The 17,211-nt window shown below is 44.0% G+C and overlaps 1 protein-coding gene across 7 annotated transcripts in view; it reads right to left on the reverse strand.

Annotated features, from left to right (window-relative positions):
• LOC133510363 (receptor-type tyrosine-protein phosphatase F-like) overlaps positions 1-17,211 on the reverse strand; it is a 419,886-nt gene that overhangs the window by 233,623 nt on the left and 169,052 nt on the right. The window lies entirely within an intron of this gene.

Here is a 17,211-nt window from a genome sequence, read left to right on the forward strand (position 1 = left end):
GCATAAATTAGGTGTGACTGTGAGTGCAGCGGTTGTCCGTGTCTATAGGCCCTACGATTGGCTGGCGACCAGTTCTGGGTGTACCCCGCCTCCTGCCTGTTTGATAGCTGGGATTGGCTCCAGCACTCCCGCGGCCCTCGTGAGGATAAGCGGCTCGGCAAATGAATGAGTTAAATTTATGCACTGCACAGTACAAAAGTACCAGATTAAGTTTGATCCTGTTTTAGCATTTTTTTTAAATATATTTTCAGTGCTTTGAAACTATCCAGTGGGCTAATTTGAACCATAACATAAGTTGTGTGAATATCTAATGTGTATATTTAAAAAATATCCATCCATTCATCCATTTTCTTAGCCGCTTATCATCACAAGGGTCAGAGGAGTGCTGGAGGAGAGGATACATCCTGAATTGTGTTCACGCAAAAGTGACACAAGTAGCCCAAAAAAGGGGGTGGGGAACAGTTGTCTATTTTTTAAATGTTGTGAATTGATTCTAACTGTATTTCATCTGTCTCACGTGTTTATACTTACACATTATTTTATGCTAATTTACCTGGCAGCGTGGATACTGTTTTGTCTCCTACTATAAAACAATAAAGTATATTATAGATGTTTTTTTTTTTTCATCAAAAAGTAATGGATTTTTATTTTCAGAGCTTTCCCCCTATTTGCCCATAATTTCTTGCAGTTCCACTGAACCGAATAGTTGTTTTGTCCCCCATTTGTACGGGTAAACATACAGCGAGCCACTCTCATTTGCGGCGTAGCAAAGCGACAAATGTAACAGGAGCATTAAAATTACATTGCAGTGTAGAAGAAGGGGTGTGATGGTGAGGATTCTGTACTCTTAATACAAAATTCATCAAAACATACCACAAATGGCCCATTTCACCACTTCCCCGCAAACAGAATGCTCCCCCAATCCCATCATCTTTCCCACCCAAAATCCCATTCGTCATTCTTGCTCTCACCTTGCGAAGGCTTCGGGCAACGCTCTAATTCATAATTTAGACGTGCAAGCGGGCCAACTTTCTCCTCCCTTTCGCCGAAATTATTTTTTTTTTTAGACAGATGGCGGAGACGTGTTGTTTACTTTTCACTGACATACTTCACATGGAAATCACCAAGGTGATGTAACTACGTCTCAATGACTTAACGGTCTTTGGTTTAGCATGTTAGCAGTTAGCTTAATTTGTCCAGTTTGGTTTTGTCATCTTGGCGGCACCGTGGATCAGCTGGAAAGCTTTGGCCCGACAGTTCTGAGGTCCCGGGTTCAATCCCGGACCCGCCTGTGTGGAGTTTGCATGTTCTCCCCTGTGTCTGCCTGGGTTTCCTCTGGGGACTCCGGTTTCCTCCCCCATTCCAAAAACATGCAACATGAATTAGGCACTCTAAATTGCCCATAGGTGTGATTGTGAGTGCGGCTGTTTGTCTCAATGTGCCCTGCGATTGGCTGGCAACCAGTTCAGGGTGTGCCCCGCCTCCTGCCCGTTGACAGCTGGGATAGGCTCCAGCACTCCACGCGACCCTTGTCAGGATAAACGGTGAAGAAAATGGATGGATGAATAACATTAATAACATAACTTTAGCAGCATCATCATCCCCGCTCACGAGAGGCTGGCTGCTTGAAAAGTAGATCCTGGGGTAAAAAAAAAGTCTGGGCACTGCTGGTGCACAGTATACTATATGCATATTGTGTGTGCCGTGGGAAGTTATCCAATTTTATGTAATTCCTAAAAAAATATATATATACATAAATATTCCAAGAAATAATGTATCTTTATTCATCTATTTATGCCAGTGAGCCACAATGACAGACAGAAGAAAAAAATCCTCCTCCATTAGATGGCAGGAAGTACACACAGTAATTAATCGATCCATTTTTGGTGACATTTACTTTTGTTGGTGTGCCGTGGGATTTTTCAATTGTAAAATATGTGCCTTGGCTCTATAAAGGTTGGAAATCACTGATATAGATGACACTCAATTGCAATAAAAATAAAGTTTTCATCTCCATGCCATGGGAAACGTAGACAACTCGCCATAAGGCACTAATTTTTCCAAGAAATAATTGTCCAAATAGATTTGGGCTTGGTGAAAACGGAAACCCGCCGCATAAAGTGGCAGTCGTTCCTAAATAATTCACGGCATATTGTTGAGACGCGTCGCAACGGAAATCTGGAGCGAAAGACGAAAGAAAGAAAGAAATCTCAGGGACCGTCCAAAGACGTCGGGACTTAAATCCACAAATGAGTCTCATCTATTTAAAGGTTACAGCGTAACCTCGCAGTTACTGAAGAGGACTTTTTCCTCTTAAGCGCACAGATGATAACCTTGGCCGCCACACGGTGTTCCTTTCAGACAATTAAGAGCATTATTACATTGAGAAGCCGAAGCCATTACGCAGTGAAGGTGCCAAAACGAGAAAAAGAAGGGAGGAAAAAAAAAAAAGTGTGGTTCTGATTGACAACAGCAGCACTTCTTCATCTTCTCTGTTCATATCCCTCTTATGTCGACAGCAGCGCTGACCTTTAGCGTAAGAAGGGCCAGCGAGCATCTCTTACTTTGTCCACTCGTCTTTCTGTACTCCAGTCTTGGACTCCCCTGGCAAAACTCATTCAACTCCGCTCTAATTTACTGCGCCGGAGCTACCGAATCCGCTTCCAAGCACAACACCCCGGGAATGAGACCTGGATCCCTTTTATTGGCTGCCCCTGCTTTATTAATATTTTATTGATCTCTACGGGGAAATAAGAGGAGTTGGGGGGGGGGGGGGAATTAATGTAAAGAGTCATTCTCGTCCCAGAGGCCTCTCACTTGATAAGTGATGGTTGGAAAGCTAATTTATTGGAGCACAAAGTTACTTTCCTGTATCTCTTGGCATAAAATCTAAACAACAACAAAACTCAGTATCTTCAATAAAATGTGACCAAATATTTTAGTGCACATTCTCCCTCTACATTACCTTATTTACGATGATTATCCGATCTGCCATCTTGACTAAATCTCACTGTAGGATAGCAAATAAAGTTTATTTAACATTATATTGTTTTTTTCTGCTAGTGACATAACAAATAATATATTTTATAAAATTCGCTCAGCTCACCGACTGTTAGCCTAATTAGCATACCTTTACGCTAGCTCTTACCAAAACTTAAAAAGCATTTGAAATAGATGCTGTTAGCTAAAGTCTGTCATCTATCATCTCGTCTATCCACCCATTTTCTTTGCCGCTTATCCTCACGAGGGTCGCGAAGAGTGGTGGAGCCGATCCCAGCTGTCAACGGGCAGGAGGTGGCGGTACACCCTGAACTGGGTTGCCAGCCAATCGCAGGGCACATGGAAACAAACAGCCACACTCACAATCACACCTAGGGGCAATTTAGAGTGTCCAATTAATGGTGCAAGTTTTTGGGATGTGGGAGGAAACCGGAGTGCCCGGAGGAAACCCATCCAGGCACAGAGAGAACATGCAAACTCAAAAGGCAGAGCGGGATTGAACCCGGGTCCTCATTACTGTGAGGCCAACGCTTTACCAGCTGCACCACCATGCTGCCTAACATGACCTTATTTACTATTATTATCCGATCCACCATCTTGAAAGCAAACGAAGTTTACTTAACATTATATTGTCCCAAGTACATCTGTTTTTTTCTGCCAGTGACATAACAAATAATATATATTTAAAAATTTTCTGAGTTTAGCGAATGACTGTTAGCCTCATTAGCATACCTTTATGCTAGCTCTTACCAAAACTTGAAAAGCATTTGAAATAGATGCCGTTAGCAACATTCAGTCATGTATCACCTGATAATTTGTTTTTTTAAACATTAAGTATTATTTAAAAAGTAAAATAAACCTGCCAGGAAAAGGCAAAACAAGATCTAAACGGGTTCAACGTACCATGATTTTCTTGTTAGCATGTTAGTAAGACTACAACAAAGTCATCATGCTACATATTGTACTTGGACTTTAGCACTTTGGAAAATCCCAGTAAAGGAAATGACTGGAAGTTAGCGCAGAAGCCACACATCCTCACGTACTGCATAATCACACACACACACACACACACACACACACACACACACACACACACACACACACACACACACACTAACTTGACAGTGAAAACCAAATAATTGACTCGGCCGAAACACCCGCCAGTCCGCAATTACTGGTTTCAGGCCGGTTTCCACACAACGCGTAACGATGAGCGACAGTTTCCGCGTGATGAAAAACGCTGTCCTGCTGCGTTTTGGAGCCACAACTAAAAATCCATTTTCTGTCAGGTGTCCGTAATGCTTTTGATCACCTCTGGAAAAATGGAAACACGTCCCCCAAATTAGTCGTCAGTTGGCGCTGAAAACAAGACCGTTATCTTGTGGAACACTTGCAAATTAGCTTTTTCCTCCGCAATTCCACAGTGAGAACCCACGCCAAAAAAATTCCTCCATTAAATCTGAATCTGCAAGACGCTTTAACTTATAATTCCCCTTTGCCTCGGTTGGCGACAGACTCCACGTTCTCATCTCTCAACTCTTTTTTTCCCCTGACTTGGTGGTAATTACTAACATTTATGGAAATGTTTTTCTTCTTCGAGCCCAACAAATGTTTAGTAATGATATGAATTAGGGTTGCAATGAAATGATCATCGCGGTCACCGTACAGTTTCTTCTTTATAACCTGCTGTAAATAAAAGCCACCTTTGGTTTATGAGTTCCAGTAGAGGCCTACGATGTTTTGAAGATACCAAAGGTGTGCAGTAAAGTGGTTTACCACAACCGCACAAGAGTACGTGGGCAAGCGGCACAAGAAGGCAGACTCAATTACTGACGTGCTGTGTGTTTTTCATTTGAATGTTTTGGATGTATGGCTAGAAGTGTTTTTCATAAAAACTTTCAGTGTTCATGACGAGACTACCCCCTGATACGAGCTGTTTGGTCCCTGTATGACCGCAGTCAGAATAAGTCGGACTCGATTCCGGAGAGAGTTGGACTCCGCCAAGGCTGCCCCTTTGTCACCGATTTTGTTCATAACTTTTATGGACAGAATTTCTAGGTGCAGCCGAGTCATAGAGGGTGTCCGGTTAGGTGGCCTCAGCAGATGCGTCTCTGCTCTTTGCAGATGATGTGGTTCTGCTGGATTCATCAGGCTGTTATCTCCAGATCTCACTGGAGAGATTCGCAGCCGAGCGTGAAGCGGCCGGGATGAGAATCAGCAATTCCAAATCCGAGACTCTGGTCCTCAGTCGGAAAAGGGCGGCATGCCCTCAACAGGTCGGGGGTGAGATCCTGCCCCAAGTGGAGGAGTTCCAGTATCTTGGGGTCTTGTTCACGAGTGAGGGAAGAATGGAGCGGGATATCGACAGACGGATCGGTGCCGCATCTGCGGTGATGCGGACTTTGTATCGGTCCGTTGTGGTAAAGAGGGAGCTAAGTCGAAAGGCGAAGCTCTCGATTTACCAGTTGATCTACACGTTCCTACCCTCACCTATGGGCATGAGCTGCGGGTCGTGAGCGAAAGAACAAGATCCTGGATACAAGAGGCCGGAATGAGTTTCGTCCACAGGGAGTCCGGGCTTTCTCTTAGAGATAGTGTGAGAAGCACGGTCATCAGGGAGGGGCTCAGTGTCGAGCTGCTACTCCTCCGCGTTGAGAGGAGCCAGATGAGGTGGCTGGGGCATCTGATTCTGATGCCTCCCAGACGCCTCCCTGGTGAGGTGTTCCAGGCATGTCCCACCAGAAAGAGACCTAGAGGACAGCCCAGGACACGCTGGAGAGACTATGTCTCTCGGCTGGCTCGGGAATGCCTCAGGATCCCTCCGGAAGAGCTGGAAGAAGTGGCTGGGGAAAGGTAAGTCTGGGTATCCCTGCTGAAGCTACTTCCCCTGCGACCCGGTTCGATAGATGGATGGACTACACTACTGCGTTAATGTAGGTTAGTGAGAAAAATGGCACCGTCGGAATGGTACTGTTTTTATAAACCAAGGACCCATTTTTAGTAGTGTCCAAGTGGTAAAGTGTTGGTGTTGTACATAAAAAGTCATATACAGTAATACAGTATTTGACGGCAAGATGAAGAGTAAGCCTTCAACTTTAGTGATGTCATTGTTCCAGTGACATTGAAGTTCCATTATATTATCAAAACAATGTAACAGTGATTGTCTTTCATTTTGAGTTTACACTCTTGAAAATTGTAGTCTGAAGAAGCGATATTTGAAGGACAGTTCTGGTGACTATTATAGATATTCGTAAAGAGTGTCACACATCTTTGACATCAGCGAAAGCAGAAGAACACCCTGTAATTCATTTTTTTGGTGATCTCATTAGCCCCCTGAGTACAAGACATTCTTGAACACAACACGACAAGGGACACATGATTGAAATTGAACAGGAAGTTGGACATTTTTCTTTGAAGCAGTTAATATGGGTAAAATGCAGGCCTTATACTTTGGCGGACTTTTTCTACAGTGTTTCCTCGAAACACAGACAAGGTAACAGTGAAAAGCATTTTTGGCTTTGCTGTCTAATGTCGGCGGGCATGGCTACAAAGTTTGAGCATTTTGAGGATTCATTCGTCACGGAAAAGGAGGTGCAAAGGCTACTCCGTTGTTGCTTAAAGGAGAAGTCCGGTCATTTGGATTAAAAATGTATCCAGTCCTAACACGTCATGTCATATGTACTGTACTTGAAAATTTGAGGTTAATCCTCAATCATTTAATCGTGTTTCGAGAAGATTTTTTTTATCGTCAATTACGAATTTTCATGGGCGCTGACATTCTGGCGAGTCACACGGCCTACGCGCGCGGATGTGGCGTGTTATGTGCCGCAACAATATAAATAAAATAACATAATTGTAAAAATAACGATAAATCCGAGAAATCAGCGCTGTCCATGATTGTTTGGAATGTAACCGAGCCTTTGTTTACGCACTTAATGTCCCGCGGGTCGGCCTCCGAGTAGTCAAACTCCGCGTCATTCCCGTCCGAAGAACCATCTGAATATTCAACATTATTTATAGCCACAGCTTCAAATCTGTATGGAGGTATTCCTCCGTCTTCCCGATCAATCGATACTGCTATTTCTTCATCAGATAAGGATAAATCTGAGAAATCAGCGCTGGCCATAATTTTTTCCCCAACGTAAGCGAGCCTTTGTTGCGGCACGTAATAAATCACATCCGCGCACATAGGTACCGAGATTAACGTAGATTAACCTCAAATTTTCAAGGTACAGTACATATGACACGACCTATTGGATACATAGTTCATCCAAACGACCGGAATTCCTCTTTAAATCTTCAGTTCCCATTCGGTCTTGAATCTTGAACAAATTCTGCACTCAAATCTCTTCCTTATTAAGATGCTCAATTGTAACTTTTAAGCCTTGGTGCGCTTGTTATAAATAATACATCTAACTAAAAAGTCCAAGACGCGGGCACAGCTTTAATCAAGACTTGGAGAAAAATTAACCCATGATTCAATGAGGCTGTGAAAGGTAGTTAATGGAAGTTAATGACCAGAACACACAGAGCGCTTTGTATCATTAACCAACACGCAGCCAAATATGTTAATGATTGCGCTTAAACCTTCATTCCATTGCTCAGGCACATTGAACAGATTATGCTAATGTTGTATGTTGTGCGTATCCCAGCAAGGAAAACGCAAGCGCGTGTACATTTCTGTAAAACTGTTGTCACACAGAGATGAAAGAATTGAATTAGGCCAGCGGCATCAATCTCAGTTCTCAGGATTTTTAAATAGCGTGCGCCACAAAGACACGTTTCTGTCGGCATTAGATGAATTCCTTGGTGACGCTAAGCCAGAGATGCATTGAAAAGTTTTGCGAGAGCTTCGCAGCAGGCTTCAAAACAGTTGCTGGCGGTCACCATAGTAATCATTTGCTTTTTGTTTTTTTCCAGGTTGTGTTGTTATCTGCTTTGGTACGACAGTCTTTACCCCCCACCCCTAAGCTTGGGTCACGTGCGCTTGATGCCAAACCTCTAATGAGGCGGTAAAGCGTAGACCTCTGCCATCGTGGAAACAATTTGCGCTGCATGGGCACACAGTTATCTTCTGTTTTATATCTTCGTGACAATTGACCTTTCCGACCTGTCCATCGCTCGTACAACAATATCCAATCAGAAAGCCGCATTGTCTTAACCCCTGGCTTGACACGCCCCTGCCGCCATGTTTTCCCACAAGCAATGCTGGTTGTCAGTAGCGTGCGCTTTTGAAAAGTTATTGTTATGAAGAAAATGGTCCTCAGATGCGCTTGGGGAACGTGCAATTCTGATGAAAGATATCCTGGGGCCCGGTTGATTCATTTTCCAAAGCCTAAAACACAGTTGACGAAGTGTCTACGATGCATTAAGGCTTGCTGAAGACCGCACGTACAACTAAATGACGACAATATCAACAAACACAAGGGTGTATGTTCGAAGGTAAGTGAGCGAGAATTAACTTCTCTGTGTTCAATTTAATGATTATCAGTGCTTTATACATTGCAGGAGAACAACTTGCACTTTGTTACCATATCACTGACCTGCCCAATGAATTGTCATGTTTTATGCCGAAGAGTCGAGTTAGGGATACGTAAATGCGCCATGTCATGCAAGAGGAATGTCTATTTGCCTTTTTGTATCACATCAGACTTTTAAGACAGAGCACTGGGTTCCATTACAAGCCAAGTCAAATGAATCCACCCACTCACTTCTAAAGACAACAATGCTATTACTCGTGATCTTTCCAAGTAAAAAGTACTCACCCTGCTTTACATGCGCAGTACGATTCCACTATTTTATCCAGTTGGATTTCAATATGAAGTCTGTGAGGCGTCAAACTTTTTTTGCATCGATCGCCAACATTTCGCTGAAACTTTGACATTGCGTCCCGCTCTGTCCAAAATCTTAATTCCGTGTACATCTCCTTGAAGTTTGTGAGGCGTCAAAACTTTTTTTGCACCGATCGCCAAAGTTTCGCTGTAACCCTTGACATTGCATGCTGCTCCGTCAAAAATCTTAATTCCGTTTACATATCCTTGCATGAAATAGTTGTGACCTCTCTGTGGAACTCTCTTGGACAAGTCTGATGCATTTGGCAAAAAACATAACGCAATATTATCTGGAATACGCGATAGAGAATCGCCTTCAAACCTGTTCTGTTCAGTCGCCATTTTGGAAGCTTGTGGGACATGTTAACTGTAGCTAAGCGGGCGGCCTTAAACTTATCTTCTATCCAACTCCGGACTTTTAAGATTGCCAGTCGGAAAGGTCGATTGACTGTGGGATCGAAAAGCCGTCCTCCTTCTTAGGATGCCCAGTGTAGTAGTTTACTGTTTCTGACTTCAGTGTCGGCAGGCTGGTTTCTAATCTCATTCAATAACTGTGTGACTTTGAGCGTGAGTGACTGTCTCAATATGTCCTATAAGTGACTGGCGACCACTCTTTGGTGTAGTCTGCCTTTCAACCGGTGCGGTAGGCTCCATCTCCCCATGACTCCTGAACTGGATCTTCATGCCAAGTTAGAACAAATGAAAATTTGTCCATCTAAGACAAATTGATACAGAAGGTTGTGACCACAATAGCAAAGCAAACAACGTATACAACACAAATCAAGATGGAAGCTGATACATACCGAGAGGGAAGATTTGAACGTGGTAAAAACGACTCCACGACGGACTGACTACCTTTCAGACAAACGGAGCTGTCGTGGCCGGCGATACCGTAGTGTAACCATAGCTGTGCAACCACACCGCATTATTTTACAGCTAATAGAGAGACGGATTAATTTAATATGCAGATTAACATATCGCTTTAACGAGAGTCACAAGGTTTCATGGAAGTCACCTCCCGCCTTTGTACTTGTACAATTGTCGGAGGTAATAAAATAACTCGAGCTTGATTGTGAATTTCTGCTTCGGTCCCACTTTGTCTTTTGGCAACAATTCAGCTGCAAAGTCCTTTTCCGAAATTGAAAGGCTCATTCTTTTCCTCACATAATAATGTACTTTTGATAAATGCAACGCGACCTGACGCCTGCTCTGAAGCCAAAACAAGACGTGGAGCAGTGAGATGGAACAATCGCTCCGAAGAATAAATTCAGGATCAGAATTTTTAAATAGGGGCCAATCCAGAGAAACAAAGACAAAAACTAGAAGGGCGGCGGGTTGGGATTTAGATGAAGGACACATAAGCGGCGTCTATTGAGTTGGCAAGAGTGAAAAGAACTCTTGGTTATTGAATGAAAATTGAATATACAAAAAAAAAAAAAAAAAACAGAGGAAATCAAAAGGCAGGAAAATTCCTGCAGAGACATGAAGGGCAAGGAAACGGGGCTGTCACTCTCATCATGGTGTTTTTGTTCTCCTCTACCGCCGTTGGCCGTGCAGCAACAGCAGGCCGGCGAAGCCCTTGAGCGCCGGGATCCAAGACGTAATAGGAGGCAACATGCCGCAAAGCCCCGCCCTCGCACTCGCGTTTTGCGCGTTGCCTAATGACCACAAACACTGCAAATGCCAGCGACGTAGTAGTTCTGCATGTCAGTTTGTATACAGTCTAAAAAAATAAAATAAAAATCTATTCAGTGCTCGTTTTAGAACTGATTAAAATTAAGTAAATTAAGAAGAAATTCTGATCTTGCTTAACATTACGTCGATCCATCCGGAGCCGCTTATCCTCACGAGGCTCGCGGGAGTGCTGGAGCTTATCCCAGTTATCTTTGGGGATGAGCTATGGGTAGGCCCTGAACTGGTTGCCAGTCAATCGCAGGGCACATAAAAACAACAATTCACACTCGCAATCACACTTAAGGGCATTTTGGAGTCTCCAATTAAAGCGTGTTTTTAAAACGTGAGAGGAAACTGGAGTACCCAGAGAAAACCCACGCAGTCATGGGGAGAGCATCCATACTCCACACGGTGGGGGGAGGGGGTCTTCAGAACTGTGAGCCAGGCATTCAAACCAGTTGCACCATCATGTCACATCTTAAAAATTACATTTACAGTCAATTATCTGCTCAAAATGTTATGGTCAAATCCCATGGTTCAATTCCCACCGTTGACAGTACTTGGCTTAAAGTCATAGCACTGCACCACTACGAGTGGCCACTGGTGATATTGTTAAAACTTACAATTGTTTTCATGTATGAGCTGGTCAGCATATTTGATCCGTTACGCAAGAGTTATTCAAAGTACTGGAAAATATTTGATAAACACTGCTGGTATCTTGCATTACCTATAAAATGTGTTTAAAATCTGAACAAATTTAAGGTTTTGGTTTTCTTCAGGCACTGCTGTTTTTGCCCACATCCCTAAATTGCCCCTAGGTGTGATTGTGAGCATGGCTGTTTATCTCTATGTGCCCTGCGATTGGCTGACAACCAGTTCAGAATGTACCCAACCTCATGCCCGTTGACAGCTGGGATAGGCTCCGGCACGCCCTGCGACAATTGTGAGGATAAGCTGCAAAGAAAATGCATGGATGGATGGATCTGAACCAATGAAAAGTTGTGGTTTTCTCCGGGGACTCCGGTTTCTCCCCACATCCCAAAAACACACATTACCTGTAGGCTCAAAATTGCCCTTAGGTGTGATTGTGAGCGCAAAGTTGTTTCTAAGAGCGCTGCAATTGGCCGGGAACCAGTTCAGGGTGTGCCCCGCCTCCTACCCGAAGATAGCTGGGCTAGGCTCCAGCACTCCCGTGACCCTTGTGAGGATAAGTGGCTCAGAAAATGGATGGATGGATGACAGGTTGCGGTGTAGAGATCAAGTCTCACTTCTCCAATGTAGGGTATTTAAATACATCATTGGGGGCAGCGTGGTGCATAGTGGCGCCGCAGTCCCCGTGTACTCTGTGGGTTTTCTCTACTTTATTTACCCCCACCCCTATTTTTTTAGGCTATCTGAAATATCATTAATAGATGATGATGATAGATTCATAGATGTGAACGTCGGTGTGCACCCAACAAGCGACTGTTGACCAGTCAAAAGTGTAGCCCGTCTCTCTTCCAACCTTCCTGCTACAGCATGTCGAGTTCGTGTCACGTCTGTCTGTTTGCAGATGCGGCGAGTGTAGAGGCCCGCGAGGTGTTGATGCCGTTAGGTGATGCCTCGGGAATAGACGGCGGCTTTATCAAGGAGGTCATCGCTCAGTAAAGGCACAAGTCGGCGGCGGCGGCGGAGGTGACGGATGTGACGGACAGGCATGATCCCTCTTGTTTCCTCCTGTCGTCCCTGTCAGCGTTTCTTCCCCCTCCCCCCCCTTGCCCCCCTCCGGCAGATTGGGTTCCAGCAGTCATCTCTCACGGGGGAATCTGGCGTTTCAAACCGCGCCGCCTCCCGTCAGACAAATGGATATTAGCTGGTTAATTTTTAATTCCTAAGACGCGATGGAGCCCCGCGCTCTTTGGCGACTGGGAAGGGGAGCTAATGGGCCCCCGGATTAAGTATCACGGGCGGATATCTGGGAACGGCACCCGGGGATCGTTGTGTGCCGGGCTTCTCCGTTGAACACCATTAAGAGTCCTGGAGTGAGGCAGAAAGCCTCTCGAAGACACACTCGCCAACTATTGACCCTTTTTGGAGGCACAGTGGAAGGTCTTGGCTGAAAAGATATTGAGTGTGTACTGAGAGCAGTTCATTAAGCCGTCGGTGGGAGGAAACACAACGATAAGAGTTTGTATCCCATGCAAACACAGCCGGATGCGCCATCCATTTTCCCACCCAAACGTCTGTTCGAGTACTGCTGAGAAAGTCGGCGGCACTGTCAGGTCCAAGATCAATGCTTCTCATTGTCAAATTGCCAAATATACTCATCAAAACATAACAGAGGAGAAGATCAATATATTAGCTAGAACACTTTTCGGCACTGTAGCTCTGTAACTACAGCGCTGTAATGGATCTCCTGTCCACAGCTTAAAATCATTTTTTAAAACATTTTTGCGCATGAATATTATGTTAATTGTTAGCCTGAGTGGCTGTGGTGTTCTCCACTCTACGCTTGACGCAAGCTACGTCGCTGTTTCAAATTAAGATTAATTTGATGCTTAACTCCAACTGAAAGTCTCACGAGCAAGGCTTGGCCACTGCCAAGAGGGGCGTGGCACCTGTCAGCACTCAGAGCTGTTTCACATTGGGACTGCAATTAGACTGGCATTTAAGTTGGAGTTTTTGTCACTGGCGTTTGCGTTAGAGTTAGAGTTGCATTCACTGCCTGTGGGACTCTCCGCTTCTTCGCGCAACTTAGAGTAACCCTACTCAAAGCGATTCTGTGCCCTTTTGTTTGATCCTGTCCTGTTGAGTTAATCAGTTTGCTTCAGAGTCATTGAACCCTTAGTGTATGTCTTTTGGATCCCGCCTAGCATAACGTTTCTGTACCTTTGCCTTGTCGGACTGCTACACCATGTATGACCCTGTTTCCGGAATAAATTACATTGAACATTATGCCTGTGCCTCAAAGTCCTGCATTTGGGCATTTGACAGAAAGTGGCAATAAAAAGCTTGAAGCTTCTTTTTTGCATATTTACTAATATCAGCCAAACTGCCATTTGTAGTGGACCGAGCGGAGTCACCTCCCGCCAAACAAGTCATATCTTATGTTTGGGCCATAAGCCAAGGCAAAAATTTGGTCAATCGACGGTTCAGATCTCGAAAAACTCATCATGTTGGTATTGTGATTCATCATAGCAAAATTAAATCTGCCAACACCAATGGAGAGGGCGCCACACCCCCTTTTGCATGGTGAAAACAGAGTTGGCATATAAACTTTGCAGTTTAACGCTGCCAATATGCCAAGCGTACCCCGCCCACCTTTGACTGACACTCATTTGAGCGCAGTTCCTAGTAGGAGTTCTTCAAAGTACTGCAATTTACTCAAAATGGTTCAATTACATGCATGGGTCCTTCACAATTTTTCATGCGTCCTGACATGATTGATCTGTCCACCCAATTTCATGTCGACCATGAAACTGATGATGACGGCACAATTTTTTTTTCTCACCCAAATTTTCATTAGAAAATCCTTGAAAGGGCCATCAAAAATCATTCTCTGCCCACATAAAGCAGCATACGCAATAAAGCTTCAATATTTAGCCTCACCCATGTGTTTACACATTTCCCGAATTAACAATATATATATATTTTAGATTTTCATCAGAAAATCTTCGTGACACCACCGCCCATTATGTATGAAGTATATACTGAAACAGACGCTCGTGTCTCTTTTTACTCTCAAATGTATTTAGTTTGTGTACGTGTAGCTGTACCCAAAGTTGTTATACTGTGATCATAAAAACAAAAGACATCTTAAATAATTTTCTGACCTCCATCCATTTTCTTAGTCGCTTCTCCTCACAAGTGCTGGAGCCGAACCCAGCTGTGAACAGGCAGGAAGTGCGGTACATCCTGAACCGGTTGCCAGCCAATCACAGGCCACGTTGAGACAAACAGCCGCACTCACAATCACACCTATGGGCAATTTAGTGTCTAATTAATGTTGCATGTTTTTGGGATGTGGGAGGAAACCGGAGTGCCCGGAGGAAACCCACGCAGGCACTGGGAGAACATGCAAACTCCACACAGGCAGGGCTGGGATTTGACCCCCCGTCTGGAGGACTGTGAGCCCAATTCTTTCCAGCTGCACCATCATGCCGCTGTGACCAAATAAATGTCTCATAAATTTGACACATAGCAAACAAGAGTATTGTTAACAAGTGCCAGATCCCAGCGGTGCGGAGGTGGACCCAAATGCAGCACTCCCAGGCAAAGGCGTAATGTGCCCGGAGAAAACCCACCCAGGCACGGGGAGAACATGCAAACTCCACGCAAGCGGGGCCGGGATTGAACCCGGAACCTCAGCTTCCCAGCTGACCCACCGTGCCGCCCCATTTTCTGACATATTAAGTAAAATTGGATCATTTCCCCCAGCGCAACTATTGATCGCTCATGACGCGCTAATGTGCCGCAGTTCACTGTTTGGGAATCACCGCTCTCGTTTTCCTGCCTTTGGACACATTTGGTCAAATTCCCTCACTGAAGTTTCCCAAACCTTCGAATTTGTCCCAAAATAGCTGGTTCAAATCAAAACGGCCTACTTCCTTTTCAATTTCACGCTTGGGGCATTTTTGGGGGTCGTGAATTGATAGACACACCCACTCAATATTCTCTAACGTTCCAAAAAGAGCGGCTGTTTTGTGGGGGCTGTGTTCAGGACACACGCACACAATTTCATCAGCATCCATGTGCTTAAAAAATAAATAAATAAAAAATTGGTGAATTTGTGGGCGTCCTCAAAGTCCCACTGGAAAGAAAAAAAACCCTGCAAGATTAAGAGGGCAATTAACATGTCATGAAAATGTTTAATTTCACTTTTTTTAATTATATTTTTAGTAATGTAGTTCAAAATGATATGATGGGTGTTTTTTTTTTTTTTGCCATTTAAGACATTTTACACGTGACATATTTGAAGTAAATAAACTCATCCCAGGTCAAATTAACACAGATACGTCACTGTTGAGGTCAAGTGGAGACACTTCAACCTTTGACCAACTAAAAAACAAAAAAGAAATCATCATGCTTTCCGTAAACGTGGCAGCCGTTATTGTTTTCTTTTTCTTTTCTTTTTTTTATTGACTCAGATATTCCATTAAGGTGAGGAGCTCCTCGCAAGTAAATGGCTGACGACAGCGGCACGGAGACGCCTGATGATGTCCCATCAGCAGACCTCGCACGGCCATTATTAACCGGCTGCTCGGCAGTCGGCGACGCCCCCCCCCCTGACAGTGACACATGTGCCGACCGAATATAACGCCGTCTTCCATTTCTTTACTCCGTCTCGGCGAGAGAGGAAACTAAATAAGATCTCGGGTACTGAAGGCGAGGCGGCACCGTTTTGAGTTTCCTTTACTTACAACGAGGGCAGACATGAAAAAGATGTCGACACTACAGAATAGTGCACTTTTTTGAGCATTTTACTAAAAGCAAAAAACTAACAAATGGATGTATACCAATATATGTCTTATTGAAGTACAGTAAACCCCCGGTATTCACAGGGCTAGGGAGTGGGAAAGTGTGAGGAATTGACGTTTCAAAGTTATCTCATAAGATTACTCTGCAAGCGATTGCAAGACTGCCGATTGATGAGCTTGCAGATCATTGAATATTCTTCCATTCGGTCACGAGATGTGAAAGATTGGCTGACTTTATGTGCCCTCTCATTAACTGGCAACCAATCCAGGGCGGAGTCTCCTTCTGCCCTAACTCAGATTTGATTGGCTCCAAATCTCCTTTGACCCAGAAGAGGAAGTGTGGTATAGAAAATAGATGAATGAATGAATGAATAATTAGAACTTACACTAACATCTCAGGCGAAACTTCGCTTCTCCAGACATACAAATACCATACATCATCTTCTTCTTCTTTTCCTTTCGGCTTGTCCCGTTAGGGGTCACCACAGCGTGTCATCTCAGATGAAGGCATATTTATTTGGCACAGTTTTACGCCAGAAGCCCTTCCTTCCTTCCTTCCTTCAACCTCTCTGGATTTTAGCCGAGGAGAGAAGTTTACAGCACCTGGTATTCCCAGGCGGTCTTCCATCCAAGTACCAACCAGCTAGCTAGCTTCTGAGATCTGGCGAGATCAGGCGTTCTCAGGATGACGTGGCCGTAAGCCCAAATACCATACATAATATATATAAAAAAAGATATCATGGGGCTATACTGTATAAACAGGCTCTTGAAAATATGAAAACATTTGGAAGTTTAAAATATATATATTCCATAGAAATGCAAAATAGTAGCTCGGCAAGCTCTTAGCATACCTGTTCACAATATCGCGGTGGCAAACCTTTGTCATGTATATTGCGGTAAATGACAGTGACGACATTAAAATAGCATACTAATCTTTTCGACAGTGAGCATTAACCTTTTTTTTTTTTTTTTACATGGATGATTAAAAATTCTACATCTATCGCAGTGTTTCTGCACCTTGCCCATTGTAAAAAATTGTTAGCCGACAGATTGATTTGGTAAAGGCGCTTGAATGACGGATCAGACCGAATGATTGATCTGAGTGCTGGCTAAAAAGCTTCAATCTACATGACCAATAATTGACAACCTGATGAATGGACTGATTGATTCCTGGCGACTATCCTATCCGTCTTCACCTCCCCTGAGTTGCTTCAAGGACATTTGCGTGGTGATGCTATGAGTGAACAAAG

This window comes from Syngnathoides biaculeatus, chromosome 13, assembly GCF_019802595.1.
Source record: "Syngnathoides biaculeatus isolate LvHL_M chromosome 13, ASM1980259v1, whole genome shotgun sequence".
Classification (NCBI taxonomy): Eukaryota; Metazoa; Chordata; class Actinopteri; order Syngnathiformes; family Syngnathidae; genus Syngnathoides; species Syngnathoides biaculeatus.